The sequence below is a fragment of the Eupeodes corollae genome, chromosome 1 (assembly GCF_945859685.1).
Source record: "Eupeodes corollae chromosome 1, idEupCoro1.1, whole genome shotgun sequence".
Taxonomy (NCBI): domain Eukaryota; kingdom Metazoa; phylum Arthropoda; class Insecta; order Diptera; family Syrphidae; genus Eupeodes; species Eupeodes corollae.
In genome coordinates this window covers 239,460,772-239,473,212 of record NC_079147.1, presented here as the reverse complement: position 1 = coordinate 239,473,212, position 12,441 = coordinate 239,460,772, and positions in this window count along the sequence as shown.

Sequence of the window (12,441 nt, the reverse complement as noted above, 5' to 3'; positions counted from 1 at the left end):
ACATTGACATAATCGGAAGAACTCAGCGTGATGTCAATGGGGCTTTTGTTAGTATTGAGGCAGAGGCGGACAAAATTGGTTTAACGGTTAATGAGGGCAAAACAAAGTACATGCTGTCGTCAAGAAAGGACATACAACGCCGACGTCTTGGTCAAAACGTCACCATCGACAGACGTAACGTTGAGGTAGTCAAGGACTTCGTCTACCTAGGCTCCGCTATAAACACACAAAACAACACCAGAGCTGAGATCAAATGAAGAATAACTATTGCCAACCGCTGTTTCTTTCGACTAAGAAAGCCATTGAGTGGTAAAGTCCTCTCTCGAGGGACCAAAGTGTTACTATAAAAGACCCTTATCATCCCCGTCCTGCTATACGGTGCAGAACCACGGACTATTACAAAAGCGGATGAAAGCACCTTGGGTCGCTTCGAGAGAAAAGTTCTGTGTGTGATCTACGGTCCAGTATGCATCGAAGGGGAGTGGAGGAGAAGATGGAACGACGAGCTTTACAGCGACGTAGACTTAGCCAGAAGGGTAAAAGTCCAACGACTAAGATGGCAGGGTCACGTAGAGTGTATGCTCCGGCCCGGTAATTCTTCGAGTCCACACCCACAGGACAGCGCAGCAGAGAGAGACGGTGGATGGATGGCTCGCACAAGTGGGAAATGATATCACCCAACATGGACCTTGCAACTGAAGTTATCTAGCAGGGACCGACCTAGATGGAGAAGTCTGTTTGGTGATGCCTTAGTTCACACAGGACTGTACGATAACTTCGCACTGACAGATAGCTGAAAATGATTTTTCTATGAAAGGGTCAGTAATCGGAGCTTAGAGCCCAGGCAGCGAACACATTTTATTTGCTCCTGGATCAGACAATAATTTTGTGTTCGATTTGATATTTTTGTTTAAAGCAAAACAAAAAAAAATATCTAACGTTTTAAATTAAGATGTAAGCTGTTGCTATTAAATCACTTCAAAATTTTACTCACAATTGGCATAGGGAGGAATTCCATATTTTATGACGCTTTAAAAGCTATAACGCTTAATTTACAACTTTTTTTGTTGCAGATAGTTCCGCTCGCAGCCATCAAATACATCATACTCAAAACATCGCAAGTCTTCTCAAAAATGCATTTTTCTTCATTCATTTTATTGTTTTTTGTTGGTTATTTTGTTGTGCCTTTATTTTTGACTGATGGCGTATGTCTACCTCTACCGTACCTCTATATCTCCACTTTCAGCTTTCAAATGTAGGACAAGTAAAAGGCTTTTCCGCGTAGAGAGATAGCAACATAAATAGGGACGTTGCACGCAAATGAACTCATGCATAATACAATGGACATGAGCTATGAACATCTATGTATGTACATCACTGACTGGACTTGGACGCGTCGCGTCGCGGCTCGGCGATGGCAATAGCGATGGCGATGGAGATAGCGGGCTTTTAGTCGGTCGGTGTGGAGGTGGGTTATACTCAATAAAATCAAAAAGTCCGTTTAGGCTGTGTGTTGGTCGGTTGCATTGGCCATGACAGCACTGATTCTGTGATTTGCTGTTGGCTGTTTCATCTTCCCTTAGCCACTATATCCACACACTGTCCCTATAAAACATTGAACAGTTTGTGTTTCAAAACAGAGCAACTCTCTTTGCAGCCTTTTTTGTGACATTGATGATGATGCAGTCAGCATTGCGAAATCGCTCAGTTCAGAACAAAAGCTAAAGCTAAAGCAGAAGCAGCCTTGAGCTGTGAGCTAATGATTTATCAAAATATCTCATGAAAATCATTTGAATGCCTTCTGGGCACGCAATTCAATTTATTTCCACCCGAACCCAAACTCAAACTCCAACTCAAACCTGAAGCTCCTCAAAGCTGAAGCTGGAGACCCAACCCATCGGCTCGTGAATTTAGAGGAGCACCATAACTGGTATTGGAAAAATGCGACTACTGGCGCTGCGGCTACCGCACTGATCGATAACCATAATAATCGTAATTTGAGATTCATTCGCCCTTCCCTTGGTTATAGTATACCATTCGATTCGATTGGCTGTGATTGGTTCGATATGTGATGTCGAATTGATGGGTTGCTTGCACTGCAATTGCATTGGCACTGACATATAAGCATAAGCACTGTGCAGTGAGCACTCTGGAAATGGCTGCTTCATGCACAAATGTCTGTGCATTAAGAAAACGATTCGTTCACAGATATCTACGTATAGATACGCGATGGACGGTTGCTGAAGAACTGGAGAACAAACGACGGACGACAACGACGACTACAACTACGACGGACGGTTCGGAATGCACGTTTGCGATACGTGAGACGTGACTATAATCAATCATCCTTGTTTACCTTCTCGATCACGGATGTCACTCACTTATTCGCCCGATCATTAATGCGGTAGTACAGCTCCTGTTTCTCACCGATGGATAAGCAGCTATAGATAGAATAGTTAATCAGGCTTAACATTTTAAGTCGGGTGTAAATTTATCTGAAGGGCCTACCATAATACGTTGGCGTTGCATGCAGGCAGATTGGTTTAGCTAGCTACCTACAACTAGCTGATGGGTAGGTTTTCATAATTATATTAAAGTGAAAGGTTTTAAAAAAAAACGAAAACCATAATTATGAATTGCACGGGAGTTGGTTTAAATTTGAAAAATGTAAACGCCACACCATTCACAATTCACTGCAACAAAGTATTTTCTGATAAATTATTGCTTAAGGTTTTTCCAGTCTTGCCTCTGGTGCGAAGTGAAATGAACCTAGAACGTCTAGTTTTATGCTTTATTTCAATTTAACCTGAGTTGAATATGAAATGAATATAAAAAGAATAACTCATCATGGCATTGATGAAGATGGTTGGTTGATCGACGTAAGATGTTGTAGAAATAAATAACACTTCAGGAAAAAGTGTGGATTTAGCAAGAAACTAGTAGCGCAGAGCAGCAGACTAAAGGGCTTAACTAGATAAAACAGAACTATGGATATCTTAAATTTAGGTTTGGTAAATTTTCTATAAATAAAAGGTGAGACTTGAGACATAAGAATTAAAATGCATGAAAGCGGAGCAAGCAGCTAGACAGCACGATAACTTCTTACGTTTCAAGAAATGTTTCCATTTTTCTTTATAGATTGATTTTTTTGATACAGAAATGTAGTTTACTTTTAGTTAAGGAGCGTGAATAACTATCAACAACGGAAGGTCAACTTTTAGTGAAAACACAGTATTAAAGATTTTGTTCTTTAAGCAACTAAAAACTACAAATTTACAAAAGTAGAATTAAGTAGCATTTGACAATCAATGGACTGTTTTTAATACCCCCAGTCTTTGAAAAGTTTGCTAGAAGGAATTATTGTATTGACGATACATCGAGACAGGATGAATAGAAAAGGGCCAAGATGGCTTCCCTGGGGAACACCAGATTGAGCAACAAAGGTTTTGTATGATAATTTCTAAATTGTACCTAATAGGATTTGTTTTCAAGGTATGCTTTGATCCAAGCTAAGGAAAATGGTGGAAAACAAAGACCCTAAAGTTTAAATAAAATAATCCCGTGGCTAAGTTGGTCAAAAGGTTTTTAAAAATCAGTGTATATGAAACCATGTTGCTGTTCGCAAATGAGGTTTTTACTTAACACAAACAACTTGTTCAAATAATTTAGGAATCCAAGAAAGCTTTGCAATGGGTCTGGTGTTTGTTATATCCACCCTTTTACCTTCTTTGAAAATTGGTCTTAGAAATGGTTTCTTCCATATACTGTAAAATTGGCCTGTTTTTAGAGAAAGTTTGAATAAGAACGTAAGGGGTTCAACTAAACCATTACTACACTTCTTTGATACTATCGGGGGAATACCATCGGGACCGTCTGAGCAGTTATCATTCAACTCGGATAAAAGATCAAGGACCGTACTCTATAGCACAGGGATGTGACTACAGCCAGTTTGCGAAAAGGAGTGAAGATTATGAAAATATACTTCATCAACTCCTTCAGGGCTATTAACAAATGATTCACGGAAATTTGTTGCGAAAGCGTTACAGACATCAACAGTTTTATCTAATAAAAGGTTAGTGAAGTTAACTGGAAAGCCATCTTATTTTGTCTTTAATTTTACAATTTATACTTTAATACACTTAACCATTTTAATTTGTTGGATTTGGATTCGAGGAATGATGACTGATTAGATGGCAGACTATCTTCTCAACTGAAAGATTTGCGTCAAGTTAAAAGATGCTAACAGTGAAGCAAACAATGTTCAATATGTAGTTCTACAGGGCTCTAATTTTGGACCATTAATGTTTATATTTATACCAACGAAATTCTTCGAGTTTTTAAGCTAATTATTTTTTAATTTTTACTGATGATACTACAATTGTTCTTCTCGATGGGTCTCTGAAATCGGCAACAATAATACTGGAAGGAAGGTTTGGAAAAATAAAATAACAAAGTTTAACAATTTTTGTAAGACATCCTCCAAAAGAGACTTCTGAGCTTTGACAGTTGATAGCGGACATATTGTTGCTCTTACAACTGTCAATTTGGGTGTTATTTTATCAATTTATTTAGATAAGTAACTATGGATAGAATTATCATTTAATCAAAGGAATCATTAAAAAAGAGGCTGGGATGCGACCCACGCTGATAATTTCCCATCCCGTCTGTCGATTTGTCTTATTTTCATTTTTTAACTTAATTTCATCAATACATGATCTTCAGCAATGAGATGCATTTTTGTATGAATTTGTATTTTTAGAAACAAAATTTTAAAATATCGGACTGCACTAATTTACATGAGGTCCATAAGCGTTCAATGCATCTTGAAAATAATACTGGTTTGGTGGAGATTTAAGGCTAAACTTATTTAAAAACGACAACGTTATCTACGCATCACCGACAACAACGAGCGCTAAGTTACGTTAAGTTAGGTTGAAGCAGCTGTCCGGGATGATGTACGATACATAACAAAAGAATATTGAGGCCTTTTCTTTTTTTTATAAAAAGCGCACACTCAAAAGGCTAATTCCCTTATTATGTAGACACTGTGTGAGCACTAGGAAAGGGAAAGAGGTGTTGAAAAGAGGTGTCGCAGCACATTGGTTTTGAACTCCTGAATATTGTAATGACTTGGATAAACAGATTGTGGTAAGGCATTCCACATTCACGTAGTACGGCTAAAAAATGAATCTCTGTTGAACTGTTTAAGGGGAGGAATGCAAATGGCTATTTCTCTAGAGCATAAACCATTAAAATAACGGTTAAAGAAGGTGAGACAAGAAATATTCTTATGATGGTAATATCAGCAATCAATCTAAATACTCTACGTTCAATACTATCCAAGAGGCTTAAGTAAGTTGCAGGAGCACCAACCCAGATATGGGAATTTTACTCAAACTTTGGACGTATATAAGTCTTTCAGATGACAGCCAGATCAGAGGGGGGAGGGGGGTAAACTTTTTCCATCGCTTTAGAAAACCCAAACATCTAGCGGCATTTTTGGCGACATTGTGTATGTAATCGTTCCACAAAAAGTGGCTGGTGATATACATACCGAAACATTGACGATACAAGACAGCATTTCATTTCCGAAGCATTGAATTCCAAGCGGTATTTTATTCAACATTGTACAACGCTGTTAAGGTCGGTATTGAATGAGCTTATCATATTTTGTCGTTGAAATTCCACATCCGAAGAAGTGGGATGTGATTCTGAAAACGAATATGAAAAACTAAGAGTAATATCGTCAGCGAAACAATGTATTGGATTAGATGTTGCAGACAGGAGATCATTAATGAAATTGAGATAGAGTGTTGGAGATAGAACAGAGCCCTGAGGAACACCAGCACTTTTTATAGTTTTTAGACTTAAATCCATTCTACTTGTATTAAACGATCCGAAAGGTAATTACTAATCCAATAAAGGAGGGATTCATGAAAACCGAAAGCACGCATTTTCGATAAGAGAGCCTGATGCCAAACGCTATCAAATGCTTTTGGAATATCAAGTGTAATAATCTTACGATTATTACACTTGATATTCCAAACGATTTGCTCCACTGTTCGGTGAGGTGAACCATGAGATCACCAGTGGACCTATTGCTTCGAAAGCCGTACTGACATTAAGAAGCTTTCGATCTTCAAGGTATTACTTGAGCTGATAATAAATCAGCGTTTCCATGACCTTGGAAGAAAGGGCCGTATAAATGCAATCGGTCGGTAATTAGAGGGTTAGGAAGATTCGCCTTTTTTGGGAATAGGCTAGACAAATGCTGTTTTCTATCCGCTCGGAACGGGACCTGATCTGTCAGCGTTGAAGAACACCTCTTCAGAACAACAACGGGGATACCATCCGGATCAGCGGATTTATGAATGTTGATATCTTTAAGAACTCTTGCAACAGTACGAGTGCAAAAAAAGATTGGTCCCACAGAATCACTAACTCGCCCAAGCACAGGCGGAGTCATAACACTCACTTGGAGCGTTGAATTGGCGGCGAACTGCCTAGCAAAAACATCAATTTTTCTAAAGAGCTGACAAATGGAGTGCCATTGACAACGAGCGTAGGAAGCGAGGAAGAGGAAAAATTCTTCATATTTTTTACAAATCTATCTGATACACTTAAAAGAATAGTGATTTAAGTGTGTTTAACAACGTTCAGATCGTTATAAAAGTGTTCCTCTAGCTAGGACTTACGTTTTAAGGCTTGAGCAGGTAATTTGAAGTGAATGTTAAAACTGTTTCGTCCTCTTCCTTGTCAATTTAGTTACTGCAAGTCATTTTATACTTCAGCCACGAAAGTGTTCAGTTATCACATCAATTATTGAGCTTATACGTAATCATCTCAGAGATATCAACTGAAAAAAGTGCGTTTTTTAAAGACAAGCCGAAATGAAGCACCCTGCTGAATGGAAATTTAAGCAAAAGTTCGTTACACTGGTACGCCATATTGGACAGCAATCATAGTTTCCGTCGTGTCGTACAAAGAATTTAGCTGATGTATCTAGCTGAAAGAAAGAGACTCAAACTGCAAACGTCAACATACTGAATAGAATTCTTGAGAATGCAAAGAGATTTCCGATTATTCACTTAAGGTTTAATTTCTGACAATTCGAATTTTCAGTTTGCCGTCTTTGTTAACAAACTAAATTGCAACACCTGGGCTTCAGAAAACCTGCAGGTTATTGTCGAGAAGCCAATCCTCAAACAGAGAGTGGCAGATGGTTGCGAATTATGGAGTGGTGGCATCATTAGACCATTTTTCTTCGAAAATGAGGATGAACTTAACAGAGTCATGTTAATCGAGTTTTTGTGGAACTAAGTTCCAAATCGTGTTATGTTTAGAATTTTCTAATTGTAAAGGGTGTTTTTTAGAGGAATATAACTTTGAAAAAAACATGATTTTTTTAAATTGACTTCAAATTTCACTTATTCGAATGATAATTTTCTGGTATTTTAATTTAAATATAATTTCTGGCAAACGTATGTCTGCTACTGTCACTTTCTGTGACTTTTTCCAACATTCGTGGTCAAAGCATTATTAAAATATTTTCTAAAAGACTTGTAATCACATATACCTTGACCTAATCCATCCAAAAGAGGAAAGGAACCTATGGATATGCATGGGATGTCTTTAGTTGATCCAGGATCAAGTAAGGATTTCATCTTACTTGTATCTACCACCAGCCCAACTATCAAAACCAAAAGTATTTGAAGAAAAATTTGTCTTGGGTGTAAATAGGATTCACAAGACTTGTTGTATGGGTAAGTATAATCTGCAACAAACTGCAAATAGAACAAGGACATGCGACATCTTATAGCGCCACATATCACCATCAGGATGGTTTCCTTATTTTTTGTTTTGTTTGTCCACTCCCAACCCAACTTATATCCTAAATACGAAAGCTTTTCCTATATGACGCTTTTAATCCGGGTTAACTGCTCTGACTCGACCCCTTCTAAATGGTTGTTGCAGGGAACATTTTTATATTTCTATATACAAAAATATATGTATGGGGCAGACAATATTAATGCAATCTATTCCTGAGGCCAAAAATGTCCTCGTTCATTTATAACAGACGAACAAAAAAATAAAATATGTCAGCTTCTATACAATTTCATATTGGAAGAGTGGTATGGGAGCTTTTAGATCACACCCTCACAACACACATACATATATAATACTCTCCCTTTTATTTTCGTTTTTGTTGTTGTTTTTTTTGTTGGTGTTCTTGTCGAATATTTATCTGCCACAAACGAGGCACAAGCTATAACAATGTCAAATGGTTTGCAACCCAATTATTTATTGTTTAAGCCAGTAAATTTCGATTTTTTGACGGGTCACTAACAATTCGCAACGGGGGGTTCAATACTCCATTCATTTTACGTTGCGTCGCGAAGCCCTCCCTGGGATGACATATTAGGTGTAGACTTTGTATAGAAATCCTCTAAATAATACCCATAGCCACAAAGTCCCTTTTTCGGCGTCACCCGTCCTCGTTGTCATTGTCGTCGTCGTTTTCGTCCGTCGCTGCTTGTCCTGCACCCGCACCACCTCCCGCTCCTGAGGCTAGAAAGTATGAGTGTTATATTTTCATGTGCCATACCTCTACTTGACTCGTATATAATAAATTTATATGTATGAAGTATGAACGTTTAAATAAATTTTATTTTTGAGGGAAATATTGTTTGTTTAATTTGGTGTCGCCTGGATGGGTTTTTTATAAACTCATAGCTCATATACCCGCAGAATTGGAATGGTTATGGTTATGGCTCTGGCTATGGCTATGGCTCGCCTGGCCAGGTCTGGCCTCGCAGCACAGAAGCCACATCGACGATGTTGTTGTCATCATCATAATCGTCGTCGTTGTCGTTCTCGTTCTCGGTCGGTATTCAACACTTGAAATATTTCATTTTTTGGTCGTTTTATTTTTGAAAGTTGTTGTTTTTGTATTCGATGCTCGTATAAATACTTTTAAGTATATTTCCAAACTCCTACCACAGGCAACGATATTCCAAAACCCTCAACACCACTCGAGAAGCATATCATTTTTTTTGTTTTCTTTAAAATAGATGAATGCGTCTTGGGTCGATCGTCTTCAGCGTAGTCTTCGTCGTCGTATGGAATCTTTTAGGCAAAAAATTTAAAAATAAACACGAGTTGAAAAAAAACAAGCATGTGATCCTTATCCCTGAAGGGTCACACACCGCACAGCAGCAGCATCAGCTCTCAGCTCTCAGCTCACAGCTCAGTTGCTCATAATGCTCATAGTTACAGTTAATGTGTTTAAGAAATAAGTCTTCCAATTGGTCCATTTCTAAATTTATAATGTGTTGAAGTTGTTGGATACGGTTTGGTTTGTGTTTTGGGCAACGTGTTTGACGCTTCAAAATTGTGTGTGGTGTGGATTTTACAAAATTATCTTATGCTATGCCTAATTATCCTTTTTTTAAATGCACACACACGTTGTAAGTTGAGTTTTTTTTAGTCTTTTTTTTTGAAAAAGAAATTATGCATGCTTTTCAAAATATAAAGAAAAAAAGGTCCCTTTTTCAAGAGAATTTACTACATTTTGTGTGACCTAGAAGATTTTTCTCAATTGGTTTAGAATTCAAAGAGTATAGGCGTCATTTGTCGTCATATGATTCACATTTTCACATGATGAATGAATGAATTACGAAAACTATTATTTTATTTTTTTTGTTTCAATTTGTCAGGATAATTTCCTGTTTGTCTTTTATTTGTGTTGTATTTATTTTGAACTATAAATAATGTTGAAGTATTCAAAAACTGAGGACAAAATAAAAATCGCTGAATGAATTCAGATTCAACGGTAGAATATTGAAGTCATATAATAGTTTTATTGTTATTTGAAAAGGATGAATACAAATTTGTTGAGAATATAAATAACATGTTTTTAATGTCCTTGCTATATGAGCAATGAAATACTGTTTTGAGGAAGGAGAATATAAAGATGAGAATTGAGATGTAGGAATGCTTGAAGAAAGGACTATTGGAAGTGGGAGTGTGGAGAGTTGAGTGTTCTAAATGAGCTTATTTCTTGCTATAACTTTTATTGAAAAGGAAGTTCCCATAAAACTATGGAACAATATGTCGCCATAAAATTTATTGCAGAGAATGCAAGTTATAGCACTGATTTCATTTATTGTTTGCAAGACACAAAATATTTAAGAGCGCTACAGGAAAACATTATTGAACTTTGAAATATTGTTCAACCAAATACCTGGTTGGTTATTTAGGTGAGGTAAAAGTGATTCTGGCTTACCTGTAAACAATTTCAAGTAAGGGGTTATAAACAAGCCAAGAAGACAGGAAAAATTCAAAGTTTGGTGGTTCTAATTAAAAATCTAAATTAAAACTACAAGCATATTGAGAATCGAGTTTCGTGGAGACAATATTAAAGTTTTAGTAAATTAATACAGATGTTCAAATGGTAGACATGTGCATTCAAGAGGACAAAAGCGTCCACAGGTTTTTCTCAAAACCCACCTCTGTCTATCAACTCCTACTCTCACCTCCCAGTGGTGAACATTGGGTGCCTAGTACCTCAACTGAAAATTGGGTTGCAACCCCAGTGGAAAGTTGTTGGGGGTAGCAAACCAGAGAGGTATGGATAGGTGTTTCCACTAAGGCACCTCTCCTTATCCGGACGGCAGCGGAGGAACTACTTAGTGAATACCTTATAAAGCTTCTTTGACTTATTCGGAGCCCAGGCCTATAAGGAGCGGTATTATCCGGCTCCCCATCCTTAGAGAGGATCTGGCCCTTCAGGTTGGGGGTTGGGGGTTGTGCCATCGGGGTGACTTCCTGGCCACGTAAAAGCTTTCATAGTTGCGAAGCACCAACAAGCCTCGGATACGGACGGATTTACTGTTGACAACCAACGCAAACGAATTAAGAACAACGAACGAATATTTGAAATATTATGCAAGTGGAATGTTAGGTCCCTTAACAGACCACGTGCGGTCAAAGAATTAGCGGAGGCCTTAGACCGCTACAAAGCAGACATCACCGCCATCCAGGAAATACGATGGGATAGGCTGGCAAAAAGAGGATGAAAACCTGCGATATTTACTATGGTGACTGCTACAGCGAAAACAAACAGCGCTTATTTGGATGCGGCTTTGTCATTGGAGCCAGACTAAGGCAAGAAGTCTTGAGCTATAGGTGCATCAATGAGCGCCTCATGACCATACGCATCAAGGCTAAATTCGGCAACATTAGCCTGATATGCGCGCACGCCCCCACAGAAGAGAAAGACGACAACACCAAAGATATGTTCTTCGAGCTCCTAGACAAAGCATATAAGCAGTGCCCTAGCTACGATATTAAAATAGTCCTGGGCGATTTAAATGCCAAGCTAGGGAGGGAAGACATCTTTGGTGGAATAATCGGGAATCGGCCTACACGACAACACTTCCTATAACGGATTCAGGCTCGTGGTAGCCAGTACGCGTTTTCCACATCTCAACAACCACAAAGGAACTTGAAGTTCTCCAGATCAATCTACCGTCAACCAGATTGACCATATTGCGATCGACGCCAGGCACGCTTCCAGCATCATGGATGTACGATTTTTCCAATTAGCTAACATCGACTCGGACCAATACCTCGTTGTAACCAAGGTAGCACTTCTGGTTTCCAGAAAGAAAGCAAAACAGGCAGGTGCTGGGAAAAGGTACAACGTCGCACGGCTTCAATCGCCAGAGATAGCCGTTCGAAAACCAGTGGTAACATTGCCAAGATGCTATTAGAAAAGCCGCCTCTGATGTGCTGGGATTCAAGCAGCTACCAACAAGGAACCCCTAGTGTGATGAGGAATGTCGGCAGGCAAATGCAGCCCAACAACAGGCACGTACATTAGCGCTGCATAAAAGGACGAGAGCTGCTCATGAGCTCTATGAGCAAAAGAGGCGAAAGGAACACCGACTTCTCAGAAGGAAAAAGAGAGGGCATGAGAAGCGTGCGGTTGAAGATGTTGAGAGGTTTAAAAGCAGGAATGAAGTTCAAAAGTTTTATGAACAGGTGAAACGAAATTTACAGGTAAATAAACCTAGAACCGAAGCCTGCAAAGACGAAAGTGGAAACATCATAGTGGAACCGCAGTCAATGCTGAGGATATGGAAGGATCACTTCTGCAGACTGCATAACGGCGAAGATGAACTGAATTAGGCTGTCAGGCAGGATGATGCATTCAAAATAGACGACGAAACCAACAATCTCGTCCTCCCGACTTAGACGAAGTAAAGATTGCCATATCTAAGCTGAAGTCTAATAAAGCCGCTGGAGCAGAAGGCTTGAATGCCGAGCTCTTTAAAGCAGCTGGAGATAAGTTGGTTAGTTAACTTATCTGTAAGATATGGTCGGAAGAAAGCATGCCCGATGAATGGAAACTCAGTATTGCTTGCCCGATCCTGAAAA